The 21,976-nt window shown below is 34.1% G+C and overlaps 1 non-coding gene across 1 annotated transcript; it reads right to left on the bottom strand.

Moving 5' to 3' along the window:
* Nucleotides 1-21,144: 21,144 nt before the first annotated feature.
* LOC131637414 (small nucleolar RNA R71) lies at nucleotides 21,145-21,251 on the bottom strand. Its single transcript, XR_009294333.1, has one exon. It is a non-coding gene; the product is annotated as a small nucleolar RNA R71 (small nucleolar RNA).
* Nucleotides 21,252-21,976: the final 725 nt, after the last annotated feature.

Below are 21,976 nucleotides of genomic sequence, written 5' to 3'. Positions count from 1 at the left end.
TCATGTCCAAGCTATGCCATACCTCAAGATCTCTGGCTGTAGACCCACATTGCTTCCAAATCCCACCTTAATTAGAGGTTTACACAAGTATAATATGTATTACCCAAGTGTTAGAGCCTTTGTTCAAGATTCATACCATTTGTGTACAAAAGTCACGACTTCCATTTTGATAAAGCATTGCTTTTGCACTTTGTCAATGCATTAAGTTCTCAACTTATTTTCATCTGAGCACAAGTAAGCCTAAAGGTATCAAGCAACCTCTCTGCATCCAACAACTTCAGAAGCATGCTTGTACTTGCAAATTGAAACCACCATTTTCACATAACTTAATTTTTGACTCCAAACCAAACCATAACTTGAAACTCAAGAATCAGGTTACCTCAAGTTCTCAAAGCCTCTTGCCTATAAATAGAGAGGCCATCTGCACTTCAAACACACCAATTCATTACATTAAAACCTATCAAGACCATCTCAAAATCAGAATTGGTCAAAACTTCATTTTTCAAGCTTTGAAAACCTTATCATCGAAACTCTTCATTCTTGAAATCTCTTTGCAAGTTAACCATCCAAACACATCCCATATAATATATAAACACTTTTGTATGTATTAGAAACCATCTGTAACACCTGAATCAAAATCTCATAATCTCACTTGTTCATCTCTGCAACCCGAGGTCTTCAGAGAGACTGAGGCACTCTCAATTCAAGTTAGGCATTGTAAAAGCTTCCTCGGAGTTCACTGGAGCTATCTAGATCATCACAACACCTCCAGATATCCACTAATCCAGGTTTTGATTTCCACTTGCAGAGGTGACTTTTTAAAACTTGAACTCTAGAATTTATGTATCATTTTCAATAAAACTCGATACTATTATGTTTGTTGCAATGTGAGGATCAGAAGCCCTCATCTGGTTGCCATTTATTCTTTGTATATGTCATTTAATTTTGATTTGAAAAATTAGGGTTCATGTAGTTTTCTAAGAAATTAGTGAGCTACAGTTTGAATAAATTTATGAATTATACATGGTTGAGTTTGTGTTGAAATTCTAAACATATTTGGTCTTTATATTGTTGAGAATGGTTGCCTAAATCACAAACACGGTTTTTGAAAATCACTTGGACCAAGGTTGAAGATGAAGTTCCTGAACTAAGAACACATTTTATATTATATATTTATGCGCGCGTTTGTATATCATTTGTAGCGCGATGGTCCAGTGGTAATAGTTTTGAGCTGCAAGGTAAAGGGCGTGGGTTTAAGCTTTACCAAGTAAAAACCTATTTTTTTACCACTTGTTTATTTCACTTTTTTTTAATGACTTTGATATTTATTTTAAAATAGTAAAATTAATCATTTTGACTTGAAATTTTATAACTCTTTAATTATCTTGTCTATTTTGAGAATATAATTTAAAATCACAAAAATATTTATTATTTAATTATTTTAAAATTAAATCAAAAAAGTGTTTATTTCTTTTAAAAGACTTTTAAAATCAATTTCTTTTAATAGTTTTTCCAAGTAGCTTATATATGATTGGGTTAATGAACTTCTTGGTCCCTCTAAATATTCCAAATTTCACTTCTAGTCCCTCTAAATATTTCCTTCAAAGAATAGTCCCTCTAAAATTTTTCATCCACACTTTTGATCCCTCCTGTTAACGTCCGTTAACAGAGCTGATGTGACATTGCAACGTGGCACTGCTAGTGTGGCAAATATGCTGACATGGATGCCACGTGGCATTTGGTCCCCATTTTATATTTTTTATATATATTTTATTTATAGCGACAGACATTCCGTCGCAAAAACCGTCGCTAACATGAACAGCATATAAAAGTCCAGAATTTGTAGCTAATTTGTAACTAATTCCTAGCTAATTCAAAGACATCATTTTTATGACTTAGAATTTGTTTTTTTTCATGATTTTTTACAAGAAAGTTTATCACATTATAAAGATATCTCTCACAAAAATTTAATTTTTTTACTTGAGATGAATTAAATAGGAATTAAATTACAAGTCAATTTTCTATAAATCGGAAACAATGAAAACATTATCATACAATTGAGTTTTAAGCTATTATTAAGCAGGGAGTTATATATTAACATATATAAAATATCTGCAAACTTTCATTGTATTCCAAATAAGTCTCGATTTATTTTAATTTTTTGATCGAAACACATATAAATGTATTTTTTTCAAGTGACGAAATGAGAAATTTAACCTTATTCATTGTGAAATGCCTGACATGCTTTAATTTTTTTTCACATTAGTGTATCAAATTATAAGGATATCTCTCACAAAAATTTAATTTTTTTTACTTGAGATGAATTAAATATGAATTATATTACAAGTAAATTTTCTATAAAACGAAAACAAGGAAAACATTATCATATGATTGAGTTTTAAGCTATTATTTTGCAGGGAGTTATATAATAACATATATAAAATATCTGCAAACTTTCATTGCATTCCGAATAAGTCTCGATTTATTTTGATCAAAACACATATATGTGTTTTGATCGGAAATTCAAAATAAATCGAGACTTATGCTAAATGTCATGAAAATTTGCAGATAATTTTTATGTGTTATCATCTTATTCCTCGCAAAATATTAGCTAAAAAATCAATCATATTCCAATATTGCGTTGTTTCCGTGTCGTGAAATACCGGCGCTTAAAAAAATTCTTATTTAATTAACCTCATGAAAAAAAAATCAATTTTTGTGGGAGAGATCCTTATAATTTGATAAACTAATGTGAAAAAAAATTAAAGCGTGTCAGGAATTTTACAATCAATAGGGTTAAATCAAAATAATTCGAAACTTATTCGAAATGCCATGAAATTTGAAAATATTTTATATATGATAGGATATAACTCCCTGAAAATAATGTCCTAAAAATCAATCATATGCTAATGTTTTCCTTTTTTTTCGTTTTAAAGAAAATCGACTCATAAAAAATTTCATATTTAATTCATCTCAAGTGAAAAAAAATTAAATTTTTGTGAGAGATATCCTTATAATGTGATAAACTTTCTTGAAAAAATTATGAAAAAAAAACAAATTCTAGGTCATAAAAATGATGTCTTTGAATTAGCTAGGAATTAGTTACAAATTAGCTACAAATTCGCTATGGATTAGCTGCAAATTTTGGGCTTTTATATGATGTTCATGTTAGCGACGAATTTTGTGACGGAATGTCTGTCACTATAATTAAATTTATATTAAAAATATTAAATGGAGACGAAATGACTCGTGGCATCCATGTCAGCATCTTTGCCACACTGGCAGTGCCACGTCAGCTTTGTTAACGGACGTTAGCAGGAGGGACCAAAAGTGTGGATGAAAAATTTTAGATGGACTATTCTTTGAAAGAAATATTTAGAGGGACTAAAAACAAAATCTGGAATATTTATAGGGGTCAAAAAGTTCATTAACCCTATATGCTTGTGTGTAAATCAACTAGGGTTATGGTAAGCTTCCCTTGAGAATATTAACATGTTCCCTTAGTCAATCCCTTTAAGTTTTTTTGGTTTTAATCAACTTTTTATTAATTAGGTTTAGGTGTACATAACTAGAACCCTAAAATCCTAATCTCGTGATCCCTTGATCTTTTATTCTTTAGCAATACAATGTTTATACAACTTGTTGCTATGATCTCTCCTTACTTATATACTTGTACATATACTTATGGACTTACATCCTTATACATTTATATTTTGGTTATGTTGTTATCTTTGTATATATATATATATATATATATATATATATATATATATATATATATATATATATATATATATATATATATATATATATATATATATATATATATATATATATATATATACATTGTTTACTAATCCACATGCATGAGATATTCATCTATCCATCATCACATCATATTCATTCATACATGAAATGATCTTGAGGTATGCCATCCTTTTATTCATTAAACTTTTATCTTTGTGTTTATACCTTGATATGTTGAACTCACCCTTGATTGTATCCATACACATATTATATCACACACATCACTTGGGATATTCACCATGATTGATTGCTTAAGATGTTGCCTAAAACTCCAAAGGATTGGGAATGGTATTGACTAAAATTGTCAAGGTACTCACTCTCTTTTCCAACTCTTTTACTTTGTGCTTATTAATATTAAAGCTTTGCACCCTACTTGTTTTGAAAATGGTTTTGTATTGTTAAAGCTCAACCTTTTTAAATCAACCCTTGGTTTGGTATTGTTAAAGCTCAACCAACCTCTTTAATTAAATCCTCTCTTTGAATTGTTAAAGCTTGGCACCTTTTAAAACTTGATAAGTATTGTTAAAGCTTAACATTTTAAAAACCCGTTGAGTATTGTTAAAACTCAAAACCCAAAAATATTTTTCCTCTTAGCTCTTTTATTTTCCTTTTAATGGGAACTACAAAAGCTTTGACTTCTCTATTGTTAAAGGGGTATGTAGACCTAAGACGTGATGTCTTACCGAGCTCACTTTTAAAAACTTATTTTCTCATCCTCCCACTCTATTTACACAAAAACACAAAAAACAATTTTATGACAATAACAACAGTAATATATATTTCAAAGAGGTTCCTACGGAGTATCGTAGACGTGAGGGGTACTAATACCTTCCCCTTGCATAACAAACCCTTCAAACCATAGATCTTTGATAATTTTATTAGTTTTGATTTTAAAATCTTCAATGGGTTTTATTTCTCTCTTTCTCCATTTTCTTTGGAAACAATAAAGGCGGTGACGACTCTGTTAAAATATCTGAGCTAAGTCAATCAATGGCTCTAGTCTAAAAAATTTCACTGCTACACTAAGGTACTTGAAGGTTACAACAGATCGTGGTATCATGTTTAGCATGGAGCATGATATTCCATCAGTTATGGGATATGTGGATTCTGACTATGCAAGTGATCTGGATGATATGAGGTCTATAACAGGGTATGTCTTTACTCTTGCGCGAGGGGTGGGGACTTTATGCTGAAATCATATGTTAAATCCATAATAGTTATGTCTACAACTGAGGTAGAATACATGGTAGTAGTTGAAACTGCCAAAGAAGAACTATGGCTTATAGAGTTACTGAAATAGTTGGGTGTTAAGAAAGGTGGAGTTCAGTTGCACTGTAATAGTCAGAGCTATCTATTTTACGAGTAATCAGGTGTATCATGCTAGGACCAAACATATTGATGTGAGGTTCCACGAGATTAGAGGGTTGTTGACGTCGGGGGAGATATTACTTTAGAAGGTTCACACTTTAGAGAATGCAGCTGATATTTTGACCAAGCCAGTTACCCATGCCAAGTTTAAACATATTTGGACTTGTTACATTCTTTTGTGTTAAGCACCTCCCTAGTTTCCAGGACGAATCATTATGCAATAAGTCTTCATAGGGGTTTGATAGTCGCCAAAGTGGAAATTGTTGAATATGGCTCATATAGTTTAGATAATTTTGAGTTATTGGAAGTATAACTCATATTGTTGAGATAATTATGGGCTGTTGAGATAACTATAGGTTGTTGAGAGAATAGCTCGTATTATTGAGATAATTATGGGTAGAGATAATTGTTTGTTGAGGGAAACTAGGGATTAGGGGTTTAGATAATCTAAAACCTCATATTATATATGGCTTGTAACACTGTAATTTATATGAAAATTTCACAAAACATAAGAAAAGGGAACTATAATTACTCTAAAGTCGCAGACGTAGGTAATTTGATTGAACTTCATGAAAAGCTTTTGTGTGTTTCTCTCTACTCTGATCTATGTTCTCGTTACTATTCTATCATGGCGTCACTGCAAACACCAGGATTTTATGGTCCCACTTACATGTTGTCATGTTTGGATAACAATGTATGTGTCCCTTGAATTAATTGTTATGTCAAGGTAGTGTAAAAATTTTGATCTCTTTTATTTTATTTTTAAGCAAATAACATATTTTTCTATACGATCAATAGCTGGATTCGAACTCTGAGTTCAAACTAAATACTAAATATATGTTTGTTGTTTTTATTTATAATATATTTTAATGCAAAATCTTAACCTCTTAGGTTTTGTTTGGGAGTTTAAAGGGGAAGGGCGATGAAGACTTTGAAAAATAGGAAGGATTGGGTGAAAAGAATAGAAAGATTTTGGTTATGAGAATTTTGGAGAGTTTTTTTTCTTCATAAGATCAAAAACTCCATAATTTAAGGGAACTCAAAATTTGTATTGCAAGAGAGCTTTAGAGGGTTTTAGAGGACAGGGCTTACATAATGTCTTTTATGTTGTTATAGTATTCTAAAAATTAAAAATATAGTAATAATAAATACTATTTTATAGTTCTAAACAATTTTTTTTTTAAATGTCAAATATTTTTTTATATTTTTAAAAAAATTTGGTTTTGGAAGTCTTTCCTTCTCCTTCCCTCTAAAATCTCAAACAAAACCTTAATGAATTATATAAAGATCCGCCACAATTCATAAATAATGGGTCTCCGTTCTATAAACTATAAATATTTATTTTTAATAATTTATGCAGGTTTAATTTATTTATAAGAACTTACTCAACTTACACAACTCTCTAGGAGTCTCTTTGGTAAAAATAACGGTTGACTGATAAGCTAATTGATAGCTTATAACTTTTGACTTATGGCTGATGACGGATAGCTTATAACTGCTGGTTGAGACTGATAGCTGATAAGTTAATTTAAGTGTTTGGTAAAATTAGCGGTTCAACTAACTTATAAATGTTAAATGACATAAAAAATATTTATACAAAATTATTTCATATTAAATTAAAATAAATTATAAAGGATAAAAATAGGTTTTGTTAAAATAATAAGGATAAAAAAAGAAAAAAAATATAATTAAGCTATAAGCTAAAACACTATTTCAAATAGCGTCTGAAAAATAAACTATATGATAGCAAAATAAGTTATAAGCTTGTGATAAAATAACTGTTACCAAATGAATCTAAATTATCATTTAAGCTTGTAAACTATAAACTATAAGTTCAAAAATAAGTATTATCAAACATGAGGTGTCAATGTTATATTGCTATACAATATACAAGTATGATATTTATGAATGCCAAAGAAAGAAACCGCTTCTACTATCAAACCATGTTGACAAGATTCAAGAGCAGAATTTAATTTTCAATAAAGTAAAAAAAATTGTTTGACACAATAATTTTAATAATATTTGTAATTTATGAAAAAAAATTCAATGTGTTAATATTAATAAAACATGGAACAAGGAGTAGATGATTCGGAAAATAACTAGGGAGTAGAGGTGGGAATAGGCCAGGCCGACTTACAGGAGCCTATGACCTAGCCTATATAAGGTCAGGCCAGGTTAGATTTATTTAACAAAAAGGTCAGACTTAGGCTTTTTTAAAAGACTATTTAATAAAATAGGTCAAGCTTAGGCTATTAAAAAAGTCCACGAAGTCTTATAGGCCGGCTTATATTTTCATGTATATTAAAAATAGGTTAAATAGATCGGCCTATATTTGCATGTATATTAGAAAAAAGACTAAATATGCAAGCCTATATATGCATATATATTAGAACAAAGGCTAAATAGGTCGGCCTATATATGCATATATATGATGACCTGTAAGATTTCTTAAATAATATGGATTAATTGAAAATCATAATGAAAAATAGGTTTTTAAATAGGCTTTCAGGCTAGGCCAGACCAAAAGAGAGAGCCTATTATAGGCCACAGGCCATGCTCGGGCCTTTCAAGTTTATCGTAGGTCAGACCCAGACCTTATAAAACCTAACATATCCTAGCCTATTTTTACCCCTACTAGGTAGTAAGAGGTTGATTAAGAGAGAAAATAATAAGAAAAACTACCTAAGAGGTTGATTAAGAGAGAAAATAATAAGAAAAACTTTGGTATTGAATTATATTAGAATGTGAAAACTCATAGATTTTAGTTCACCAAATGAATGCAAGCCATATTTAAGGATCAAAGCTTTTAGTAACCCGTCAACAGGATCCCACGATTTGCACATCATTGTGTGTACATGCCATGGAAGCCTTTGAGGGTTACTGAAGACCTTCTCCTATATCCCTTTAAAGTCATGCTATGATTATTATTACAAACAACAAAGAATGAATGCCTATTTATACACAAAGATTAAATTATTTAATTAATTTAAGATCAATTGATTCTCATGTATCCCGCAATTATCTTAAATTTTTTACAACAAACAACATGCATGATTAGTATATATTATTCTTTAATGATATGTTGAGAGTTTGATTCACCAAATTTTAGATAAGGTTACTTTATGGATCTGTAGTTTAGAATTTATTCTTCATGAACTTGACTATTTCAGTGTGTCTATAATAGAGACAGTGCTTTGTATTTTCTTTTAATTTTGACAAATAAAAAGATACTCTAAGTAGTAATATTTGAAATATTCAATTGCCTAAAATGCGATTTGTTTTTGTTGTTGTTGATAAGCACCAAAATTGTAATTGGTGGTTGACATTCATATATTCCTAATTATATATCATAGAGAGCATTATATATCAAACATCTTTTCATTGGGACTTTAATGCATTTCATTCCCAAAGAATTAAGTTAATTAATTTACATATATATTAAAAAAATTTATAGATAAAATAGAGTTTAATGGTTATGCACCGACAGTGTAAAAAAGTTTTACACTGTCATCCAATTAAAATATAACGGTCTATCATGTCATACATGTTTTTTTAAATTTTTAGTCTGACTTGTTCTAATTTATTTTTTTTTCATAAGCAAGAATTAAATATATAGGAGAACTAGGGGTTCTCAAACCCAAATACAAAGGACAAGGAGCAAGCCTAACCAAAAGGGAAAATTACCAACCAATTGCCCTTACGAAAGGAAGCATAAAGGGTCCTTACAAAAATCGTAAAAATTGCAATTGGTAGCGGTAATATTCCCACAAAAAGACCATCTCCACGCCGTAAATTTAATGTTCCAAACAATGTTGTTAACGCTCCAACCATCATTCCGAAAACACACATCATTTCTAACTATCCAAAGGCACCAAGTAGCCGCCAACCAAACCACACCCAATTTACACCTCTTGACTTTCTTGAGTTTAAAGAAAGAGTGCCACTCCATAAAACTCGATAAACACTCATCTTCCATCCTATTTCCCAAACCAACCCAAGAAGCAATCTCATTCCAAATCTTTTTAACTACCTCACAAATAAAAAAAGTATGCCTACACTTTTCTATGTCATTACTACTAAAAAAAGTATGCCTACACTTTTCTATGTCATTACTAATTTATGATCGTCATTGGTTAACAGTGCAAAACTATTTTACACTTTTAGTGCATATTTTTTTTCTAAAATAAAATAGAAAAGTACTATTACCAAGTATTACTAGTATCATATATGAGTGTCTTTTACTATAAATATGCAATATACAAGACGTTATATTAAAAAGTATTTATTTAGGTTTTTTCTTTAGCCACCTCCCTATGGGGGTCACCCCCAGCGAAAAATCCAAATTACCCCTGCTTCGGAAATGAACTTTCGAAGCACTTTCTTTTTTTTTTTTAAATTTCCACAATTCGGAAGTGCATCTCCGAAAACACCTCATGGGGGGTGTTTTCGGAGATGAACTTCCGAAAACACCTTTGTTCAGATTTTGGGGGGTTTCGGAAATGAACTTCCGAATTATGCAGAAACTGGTTTTTTTTATGTTTTTCACAGTCTCGTATTTTTAATTAAAGGAAACCGGGAAATAAAATAAATGACATATAAACAGAAAAAACTAATATGATAAAAAAAGAAATATATACAAGCCGATCCAAATCCAAATAAAAATAGTGTGCTAAAGATACAATCCGAAAACAAAAAATAAATAAACCCGACCACTACTGGGTGTGCCTAACCCTCTCACCCTGGGCCCTCCTCTGCCGCCTGTATGCCGCCGCACGGCCCGCATCAGTGACGATCACCTCCATCACGGCGACTGCCTCTGGACCGCCCTGATGAACGACACCTCGATCCAACGCGTCCCGCCCAAGCATCTCTATCCGCTGGCAGATCAGCAGGAGATCAATGGCGCGGTCATCCTCGGCATGCTGGTTCTCCAGGATCTCCTTGTGTGCTGGCCTAGGAGCGTCGGGAGCGTCGGGTGTCAGCAGAGGATGAGACACCCGGTAGAACCATGTGACGTACCCCTCCACACTGTGCTAGTCCTGGGTGACCCGCATGAGACGGTACTCCTCCGGTACCACATGATGCTCCCAATCGTCCCACATACCGGACCATGATGGTAGTCCCGCATGCCAACCAGCCAGAATATAGAGATATGCCGTCAAAGGGGACAATCTGAGTGTAGTCGCTGAACGGCCTCCAAGTGATGTCGTCGTGCATCGTGCGGTCCAGGTACCCACGGTATGGTCCCACCACATTGTTCCCCCTCTGGAGAACGTATCTGGCGGCCCTGGGCATGGCGTCAACGTACGCAGGATCGATGTGGAAACCGTGGATGCGGGAGAAGTAGGAGATGATCCAACTCTGAAACATAAATAAATACGAAACATAAGTAAATATGAAACACAAATACGAAACATAAATAAATACGAAACAATTAAAATGAAACGTACCGTGAGTAGTGTGCAGGATCCAACCAACTGCCTCGTCCTCCAGTTGGAGGCCTCATTCAGCTTCTAGTAGAGGTATGCCAGAGTAGCTGCCCCCCAGTTCCACTGGTGAACGGTATCCAGGTCCATGAAGTAGCGGAGGTAGGTCACGTCGACGTACCTTGCACCCTTATCCACAAAGCATGCAGCGCCTACCACATGCATGTACCAGCACCGGAGAGCGCAGCCGCGGTGATACTGTGTGAATAGATCGTCACCCGCGGCTTCGGCATCGGCCGCCGCGTCCAGGTGGTACTCGAAATAGCGGCTCAGTGTAGTGAACCGGATATGAGGCCCAGATGTCGTGGCGCACTCAAAGTCAACAACTTTGGGCTCCATGCCCAAATAGAGCGCCATCCACTGACTGGCATCGACCCTCTGGATCCGGGTGTGGGTCAACAGCGGCCCCCTGATGGGCAGGTGGAGAAGACACTGCACATCATGCAAGGTAATCGTCATCTCCCCAACCGGCAAGTGGAAAGAAGACGTCTCCTTGTGCCAGCGCTCCATAAATGCCCCCTGCATGCCGTGGCTGATGGTGGTGTACCCCGTCATGCAGAGCCCGCTAAGCCCTGAACCTCGCACCGCGTCGTTAAACCACTCAGCTGCTGGTTTAAACAGACTGAAAATCTTTCGGGTATGGTTCACCATTTTCAAAGGATCTCTCTCCTATTACAAAAAAAACAAATAAAAGCATATGTTAAATAGACCGTTAAGAAAATATCGAATAAACGTCTAAATTATAAACGGTTAAATTAAAAAAAATACCTCTCCCTCCCAGATACGCCCAGCGACGTGGTTGCGGTAGGATATCAGCACGGAAGTGTCAATGGGCCCTCCCGGGTAACTGTCCTCCTGCTCATCCTCCTCCCCAGGTGGAGGGTCAACATCCGTTACCCCCTCCGGCTCAAGGTATGGGACTGCCACCTCGTCCTCCTCCTCATCCTCCTCCTCTCGCTGGCGAGAAGAAGATACCCGAGCCAGCCGACTCCTAGATCCATATGAAGAGGTACCCTCTCCCACGTCCACGGCAACTCGCACACGGCGTCCCCGGCCCTGCCCCCGTCCCTGGGTCGACGCCAGCTGCGCCGCTGCCCGCTCGCGTCTAGCTGACGCAGGCTGGGTCTCTCTACCCTGTCTGATGCGTGCTGGTTGGTTGCCTGACATGTTCCTGTAAACAATTGAAATCGATTAATATGCGAGACAAAAGAAAAAACAAAAAAAAAATTGCACTTCTGATACAGTTCGGAAGTTCATTTCCGAAAACTGGGATGGAGGTGTTTTCGGAAATGAACTTCCGAAACACCCCTGCGCAGAACTTCTCTACAACCTTCAATGGCAGACCCCAAAATCAAACTTCAAAACAACCCATAATGCTTCTAAACAACCTAAATACTACTAACAACCTACCCCTATATCATTTATGCAATTGAAAACAACCCTAACATGCATTTGAAATATGGATCTAACAAATATAAAACTTACAAATTGAGTGTTTTGAGGGCTTTTGAATGTAGTATAGCAAGGTGATTGGAGCCTTTGATGCAGCCTTGGAAGTGTGTTAGCAGAAAATCTCAGAGGAGTTGAGTTTGATATTGGTTTAGGGTAAATGATTTGGGGGGAGGGGGGCTGTTTTGCTTAATCTGCAAAACGCGCAATATTTCGGAAATGAACTTCCGAAATGGTGTTTTCGGAAGTGCATTTCCGAAATAAGTCAATTTTTTTTTTAAAAATGGCGCTTTCGGAGATGCATCTCCGAAAACACCTTTTTCTTGCATTTCGGAAATGCATTTCCGAAGTCAGGGGTAGTTTGGGTTTTTCAGCAGAGGTGGGCTAGAAGGTTGGGAGGTGGTCAAAGAAATTTCCTTTATTTATCCGACCATGTATCATAATCTTCGCATCACAAGTTGTGATGAACTAGTTTGATGTTAAAATTTCCTACTCTACATCTCATGTTGTACATTTTTACAGGGGAATTTACCTTTAAAAAACACTTGTTATGAAATTAACAAAACCTACATAGAGATGAAGGAGAGAAAATGATGTTTCATTATCTTTTTCGAGTAGTTCTCTTGACATTGCAAAGTGGTCTTTATTTATAGGACATTAAAAAGATTAAAAAGCATAACCTTACTATACCACTTAATATGGAATATGAAGATGAAAGATAAGAATATATATGGACATCCACAATAATATTTTTTCATAACACTCTCCTTTAGATGTTCTTTGAGGATATGTCTCGTTAAAACCTTACTAAAAAAACTAGTGGAAAAAAATCTAGTGAATGAAAAAGAGTACAATATCCTTTGAATGTGAACTGCCTCACTAAAAATCTTACCATGAAAACCCAGTGGAACAAAACCATGGTGAAGGGAAAAAGAGTGCAGAAAATATTTATTTCTCCCCCTCATGCATACATTTATATGTGAGACGATATTCTTTGTAGTAGTTGCTAAAAATTTCTTCTTCGAAGTAACTTCATGTAGTGCTAATAGTTATGCAAGATTTGATGAAGTTGTTGCCATGATTTGTTTCATAGATCTCCATGAAATGGTTGTACCATCACATGTAAATAAATAACCTCTTTTTAATATACCATATGTGAGAATCTGACAAGTAAACTGCATCTGTAACACCCCAAATCAACCCGATAAATTATACGGAAAATCAGAGTATAAATTACAAACAAGTTCATTTGAGGTATCACATATTCGTCATTTCAAAAACAGTTACGGCTTATTTGCCTTCACATAGATACATAGCACAGAAATTTAAAACGATAATCAAATCATTACTAAAAATCACTTTGTTTAAATTCAATAATTAACTCGCAGCGGAATCAACAAACTTCATAAATATTCAATTCAAGTCGTAGCATCATTGCACGCTAACTTTAAGTTACAATTTAAACCAAAACCATATAAAAATTCAGCAAAAGAAATAATAATTAAAACAATCGTTTTATCCCCCGGAGTGCTACGTATCAGAGCAAGACACCAACTCGACTAAAAGCAACTAAAAACTTCATAAAATCACTTCAAAACTTCCACCACTATCTTGAGTACCTGTCTGTTTCCCACGGTAAGGGAAACATCATTCAGAAGGGGTGAGATGTCGAAAAATATAAACAAAAGTATGATAATTAATATGTCAGAATTAAATCATACAAAATTATCACTTTACAACTTTCAGACGACAGCTATAACAACAATTTTAAACTGTACAGATATAATAACAAAATCAACAACAACATAATAATAGTTATAACAACTATTTTTCATCTTCCAGGCGGTACCTGTCACAACAAGTCATTAGCATAACAACTTATAATTACAACTTCACATTATCACAATTCACTTCACATCGTCATATTCAATAACTCAAGTCACATCACGTCACAATTAAATCACACTCATGCCACATATAATGAGACTCTACAATTGCACATGCATGTGGTACCCAGGGCTTCAGCTCCCATCGCCAATTGCCAGTTAACAGAGACATCAAGGCATAAGCCTCCGTCACTAATTTGCTAATCCAGGTCGTCGCCAAAAATGCATATGTATATGAATGCAACAAACACATACAACAAACAACATCATCGTTACAAAGGCATAAGCCTATATCGTCGCTATACCAATAAATAGAGGTATACATCGTCAATGAAACATCCTGCAACTTCGCATAAAACAACAACAATTATCACCACAACAACAACTAATTTCATCGAATCAACACGACAGAATCACAACAAATAATCCATGAAAAAATTCATACACCTTAATCCCACATACAATCATCATATTCCTGGTTATATAATTCGAACTCCACCCTTACCTTGGTAAATATGGACTCTTTCATCATAGCTCTAAGTTTTTCTCCAAAAGAAATTCTTTCTAACATCAATTGGAGACACACCTAAACACCAGTTCGGGAATCAACTTATCAGACAAACTTAAAACCCTCAAAATCAAAATCGCTCCGGTCAGAACTTACCTCTATGAGTCAGGAACGTTGTGTCCAAGTACCATAACGATCCAACGGTTGGATCGAGAGATATGCCTGATTTGCCAAGGTGACTCTATGCTGAAACTTGCTGCGAAAATTAAGGCTTCCTCCATAATTTTCTTCTTCTCTCAAGTGCTCCTCCCTTCTTTCTCTTCTCTTTTCTATTTTTCCTTTCTACCCAAAAATAAGTTATGAGACTCCAACTCTAAAACCTTAATTTTCTCCTCTTACTATATCTTTTCTAATAATAGGCTTAACCCATAATCCATCTATTACGTTTCTACTACTAAGGCCCAATTAACTATATCTCTCATACAACTTAATTAAACCAAATAACACAAACACACATATAATTAAATATTTCAAATAATTATTTTAACACATAATAACTAAATAAATAAATAATTATTAAAAATACCAAATAGTATAATTACTAATATAATTAATAAAAATATTAATAAAATCGGGATGTTACAGCATCTCTAAGATAACGAAGTATATGTTTGACTTCTTTCCAATATCTTCGTGTAGATGAATAATTGTATCTTACTTATAGATTGACCGCAAATGATATATAAAGATGTGTATAATTAGCAAGGTGCATTAGTGCTCTAATTGCATTAAGATATGGTACTTCAGGACAAAGCAATTTCATCCTTTTCTCGAGACCTAAAAAGATCTTTCTCCACATTTAATGATCTAACAACCATATTGAAGTAAGCAACATGTGACATTTGTCCTTATAGAAGCATTTCAACACTTTTCTATATAGCCTTCTTGATGTACAAATATTTCCTTGTCCAAATGCTCAATTTGCAAACCTAGACTTATTTTGTCTTTTCTAGGTCCTTCATCGCAATTTATAGCTTTTGGAAGCTCTTCAGGAGTTCCAATAATATTTATGTCATCCACATAGACAACTATTATTGCAAATCCTTTTCCATATCATTTTATTAAAATACAAGGGCAAATTTAGTTATTTGTATATCCATCCTTTAGTAAATATTCACTGGGGTGATTATACCACATGCGTCCAGATTGTTTCAACCCATAGAGAAACTTGTTCAATTTGATGGAGTAGTTTTCTCGAGATCCAAAATTGCATGCCTCTGGTATATTGAATCCTTTAGGAAATTTCATGTAAATGTCACTGTTAAGTGAACCATATAAATAAGATGTCATAACATTCATCATGTTCAAATTAAGTCATTCATGTGCTACAAGGCTAATTAAATATCAAAAATTGAATGAATCTACTACATGTGGATATGTTTTATCAAAATCAATCTTAGATCTTTGTGGAAATCATTGAGCACTCAAGGTTTATACCATTCTTATTTTGTTTTTTCATAAAAACTCATTTACATCTAATCGTTTTCACACCTTGAGGTATTCGAACTACAGGTCCAAAACTGAGTCACTTATAAATTGAGTTTAATTCTTATTCAATTGAATATATTCATTTCGGATGATTCTCACTTAGTCTACAATATTTAATAGAATTTGACTCATAATCCTCGTTATCCTTGATCACTTTTGGCGCTATATTGTATATAAAGATATTGTCAATATTGACTTTATTTAGTTATCTCAATTTCGGTTCCATTTCATTTCATCCATGACATAATTTATCGAGATATCTATATTTCATATTTTAAGTACTTGATTTGTTCTTCTGGAACTGGAAATTAAATTAGGTCAAAGTGCTCTTAGAATATTCATATCCTCACCTGGGTCATCTTTAATTTTAGTTTCTTTTCTTGGTAGAGGATTTTAATTAACATTGGAACCGACTTTCCTACCTTGTTTCTTGCACGGTTTTAATTCATTTGTAATATTAGATTATCCAACAGGAGATTTCACTTCAATTGTAGCATTAGCAGCTATAATTGGTTGTATAAAATTTGAAAATGAATAATAATTCAAACTTCTGGTTCATATTGGTTTGTACGACGATCAAGACATAAAATTGTTCATTGAACTTCTTTTTCATGATTTCAGCTGCTTATTCCCTCCTCCTAATATTGGAAAAAATAATTTATTAAGTGATAATCAGCCTACTGGGCTGCAATCAAGTATTGTATTATTTGCTCAAATTATATCCTCAAAATTGGGATTCATATCAATTATATTTTTTCAATATTCTTTCATGACTCATCGTAATATATTATATTGGAGCAATTAGAATATACACCACACATCCAAAGATTCATTTAGATGAGAAGTATTAGAATCAATTGAAAGTTAAGTGAGGACTAAGATATAGTATCTTGTCGGATTGATGCAAATAAATATTTTAATGTACTTTATTCCATGTTCTCAAAGCATAATTTAGAAGTTATAATCTCATAAGTATCAATCATACAACTAACGTTAGAGGTCTAAAGAATGGATCTCCAAGTCCATTTTTTCCTCATATGAACATATGCTACAAGATGTTCAATACCAATTTTTAATAATATATGTGATACTTATCAAGAAAGTTCTGGAAAGAAAAAAAATTAGAAAATGAGATGGTTGTTTGAGAAAACAATTTCACAAATTTCTGGTTGTGAATAGACAGTAAATATTTTGCATGATATTTTAGTCGATGCAATATTTAATGTCATGAAAAATTCAATTTCTATGATTTTTAATTTCCTTTAGAAACACACAAAAATCTATGGATTGAAGAAACTTTGGTGAGATTTGGGATTTCACAATATAACATATTTATAATCAGGTGACATTTGGGTTTTCACAATATAACACAAATTTTCTTATAATCATTGGCATGAAAAATATTAAACCATGACATATAAAAATACAGACAATAATTAAGAAAAGAAATGTTAGACATTATCAATAAGATGAAATATATAGATTTATAGTTCTAATTATGAAACAGTTTATACTCTAACAAATTTAATAAGTTTTTATCATAGCCAAATACTAGAAAATTACAATAATTTAAAAATGTAGTTATCCTTCTGGGATGTGTTAGAGTCACTCATGTCATTCTTCTGGAATGGAAAACATTTTATGACTATATTACATGTTTTCTTTTACATCGAAACACACAAATTTCTTTGTGAAATCCTTCTGGAATACTTCACTATTATTGATCCAATCCATCTAGAATTTGATAATATAGCTGATGCAATCATTTTTCAAATTTTTAACATAATAGATGCTATCCTTTTGGGATATGTTATTAGTATAGATGCAATCCTTCTGGGATTCAATAATTTCATGATGAAATTCTTCTAATATTATAGATACAATATTTTGGGTGTGAGAAATTCTTATTTTAAAACTTTAACTCTTCGGAAATTATATATCACAAATAATCTCTGTAGTGATAAAAAGAAACAGTTATTTGCACAATCCTTTTAGGAAGCTCGAAAAAAACCCTTTAAAGTCATGTCACAAATATTCATATCGATTAAGAAAAATAATTCTTTAAGCAATCCTCTTGAGATATCTTAACATTAGTCATGTAATCCTTCAGGGATACACGTTATTCATGCTATTCTTCAGGGATACATGAAAATTTCAATTGATATTTTCATTAAAATTGAATAATCTTTCTTTTAGCAATCCTCGAGAGATGCTTCAAGAACTCATCGATGATAGACAACTTTAAAAATTTAATTGTGTTAACTAAACAAAATTTCCATTAGAATTTTATACAAAAACATAATAAAATAACACGCTAAAATTTAATCAATAAGATGAAGAAAAATATTAAAAACTTACTCGAAAGAGAAGAAACATGATTATGCAAATTGATCATAAAATCACTCACACAATAGAGTTTCGTGCTGATAACCTGTTATGAAATTAACGAAAACAACATAGAGATGAAGGAGAGAAAGTGGTATTCTATTATCTTCTTCGAGTAGTTCTCTTTATATTGCAAAGTGGTCCTTATTTATAGGACATTAAGAAGGTTAAAAATCATAACCTTACTATACCACTTAATAGATACTATAAAGATGATAGATAAGAATATATATGGACATCCACCATAAGATTTATTCATAACAATGTGAAAGTAAAATAATGTGAAATCATTATATATTAGAAGGGTGAGTCTTCTATTGATAACACGATTTTATATCGTATATTTAGCCTAAAATCCATAGATATTTATAGCATTTTCCGTTTATTATGTTAATTTATTATGATATTACGCGTGTATTTGCTTTGTTTCAGGTTTTACACTTCAATTACGACTATTTGCGAAAAGGAAAGAAAATCGAGCTTAAATGACCAATATTTATGCTTAAAAGACGAAAAGGGGTGCTGAAACGAAAGAGGGGTGCAATTAGGACCCAAAAAGCCCAAAAGAGCAATCCAGCCCACGAAGGAAGCAACCCAGGCCACACTAGTAAGCAGAGACGCACGTCTCTGCCACCTCAGCAAAGGGGAGACGCACGTCTCCACCTCCCTAAAGAATCTCCACTTGAGACGCACGTCTCAAGTCAGTCAAGGCCACTCCCTGAAGAATAGGAGACGCACGTCTCCAAGTCCCGGTCTGCAAAAAGTTCCGTTTTTCACGCAAAGCAACTGCAAAGCCTCACCTATAAATAGAGGCAGTCACTTCAGTCCAAAGTGTCCGATTTCCTGCCAACGAAGTGCTGCCGAAATTGTACCGCGAACTGCTTTTCATTATTCTGTTTTCATTTAACCGTCTATTTTCTCACAACGATTTCTACACTGGAAATTGTTGTGAACTTTTCATAGATCTAGCCTTACGTTAGATTTATCGCTTTATTTTCCTTGTTTTTATTTTCTGCCATTTAAATTCCGAAGAACGATCCAGCCAACCTGTGGTGGAAGTTCGAGTACTTCAAGATTCAATTCAATCCAGATTTATTTTAATTCAGGTTTTTTTTATTTACCGCCTTATTTATATTATTTATCTGCATGATATATTATATGCCATTTAATATGCTTATTATTATGAACCGAACCAATATATGTATGTTTAATCGTATTAATATGTCTGGCTAAAATACTAAAGGTGTCGGTATGTAAAGTAAGTTAACCGTAGGGGTCCGAAATAAATTGGCTTAAATTATGTTTTATTAATTATCACTTATTTTTGGTTTATATGTCTAGTTTAATTAGTAAGTCTTAAAACCAATAGAGCGAAAGTTTGAGGGATTAGGACGGTCAAAGGTTAAAATCAATAGAGCGAAAGTTTGAGATCTTTAACTGGATAGTAGACATAGGACATTAGTTTTAAGGACGGCGAAAGCGTATTAAAACTAATTGGAACTTATTTATTTTCAAAAATTGTTTTTACACTCGAGCGGGATGGCGAAAGCGTACGTTAGAGATATTAGCATGTTCCGAGTCAACAGAGCGAAAGTTTGAGATTAGGAGATTTAAATAGATAACAACCTCGTAAAATAGGCATTTTATTAATTACATTGTTTCCAAAAAGCTCTTCTAAAATCTAATGGGATGGCGAAAGAGTACATTAGGATTAGGATAGTAGTCTGACTCAACAGAGCGAAAGTTTGAGACGAGGATTTTTAATCAATTGAATTAGTAAAGATTTTTAATTTAATTATGCAAAAGCCAATGGACCTTCGGATTCCCTGTAGTTAAACGAAATACATACTGATACCTGTCTTTTATTATTATTCTTTATTTTCTCACAATCACTTTCCCTTAGGAATAATCGAAATTTTAGTACTCCTAGCTTTACATAGTAACCTTAGATAACGGTAGATCGATTCATAGTCCCTGTGGATTCGATATCTTTTAAAACTACACGACACGACTGTGCACTTGCAGTTATCAGATTTATAGACACGTAAAGTCGCGATCAAGTTTTTGGCGCCGTTGCCGGGGACTATTTAAGTCGATATCGTAACTCACTGTTACACCGTAGAGACTAGGAAAATTCTTCCCTTTCTTTTTGAACGATTGTATGCCAAATACTCGTTCACAAGGAGGAGACTTAATACAACGAATTAACGAGATCGAACGTTTCATTAACGTTAAACGTCGAGCTCGCAACCTTCCCGAAGTAGCAGAAATTCCGATTAATCAGGAATTGAATTTTACTGATCAAATCAATCAAATCACCCCGAAGTTAGAGATGGCTGCTATTCGTCCTCTTAGAGACTATGCCGCTCCTTCGCGCGCTGAACCGCATTCAAGTATCGCACCACCTGCGATTGAAGCGAACAATTTCGAACTGAAACCTTCACTGGTCCAAGCTGTTCAACAGAATCAATTCTCTGGAAGCCCTGTAGACGACCCCAATCTCCATTTATCCGTGTTCGTGCAATACGCCGACACTATCAAAGCCAACAACGTTAGTTCCGAAGCTATTCGATTACGCCTTTTCCCTTTCTCCTTGAGAGATAGAGCGAGAGCGTGGCTTCAATCCCTGCCTTCCAATTCCATAACTACGTGGGACGAATTGAAGAGAGTATTCTTAGCAAGATACTTTCCGCCTAGCAAGACTGCTATGCTTAGAGGTCAAATCAACGGATTTACCCAGAAAGATAACGAATCGCTCTTCGAAGCTTGGGAACGTTACAAGGACATGCTTAGAATATGCCCTCATCATGGACTCGAACCATGGCTGATCATCCATACCTTTTATGGTGGTCTCTTATATAACACTAAAATGACTATAGATGCCGCTGCTGGCGGAGCATTAATGGACAAACCCCATGATGAAGCGTACAAACTCATAGAGAACATGGCACAAAACCATTACCAATGGGGAGGAGAACGCGCCGCTCTAGAGAAAGCCCAAACCAAAGGAGGAATGTACGAAATTAGTGGTATAGACCGCGTTAACGCTAAAGTAGACGCTTTAACTCAAAAGATCGAGAATTTAACCATCACTCCTTCAGCCACCGCTGCCGCTGTAGCACCTAACTGCGAGATTTGTGGATTGACTGGGCATGTAGTTGCTGAATGCCAACTCTTGACTGGAGTCCCATCTGATCAAGTAAATTACGCTCAAGGAAACCCTTATTCTAACACGTACAACCCTGGATGGAAAAACCACCCGAACTTTTCTTATAAGAACAACAATGCGTTGTACGCGCCTGGACAAGCACCTGCTGTACCACCTGGCTACCAAAAAGCGCCTGTAGCTGCTCAAAACACCCCTAGGAAGTCAAACCTAGAAATCATGATGGAGAACTTCATAGCTTCCCAACAACAAACCAATAAAGACTTCCTGAATCAAAACATCCACAATAGCGAGCAACTAAAACAACTATCGAACAAAGTAGATGCTTTAGCTACGCATAACAAAATGTTAGAAACTCAAATCTCACAAGTAG

Source organism: Vicia villosa, unplaced genomic scaffold (assembly GCF_029867415.1).
Source record: "Vicia villosa cultivar HV-30 ecotype Madison, WI unplaced genomic scaffold, Vvil1.0 ctg.001990F_1_1, whole genome shotgun sequence".
Taxonomy (NCBI): Eukaryota; Viridiplantae; Streptophyta; class Magnoliopsida; order Fabales; family Fabaceae; genus Vicia; species Vicia villosa.
Note: the sequence above shows the minus strand (reverse complement) of the source record. Positions and strands in the feature narration are given on the sequence as shown.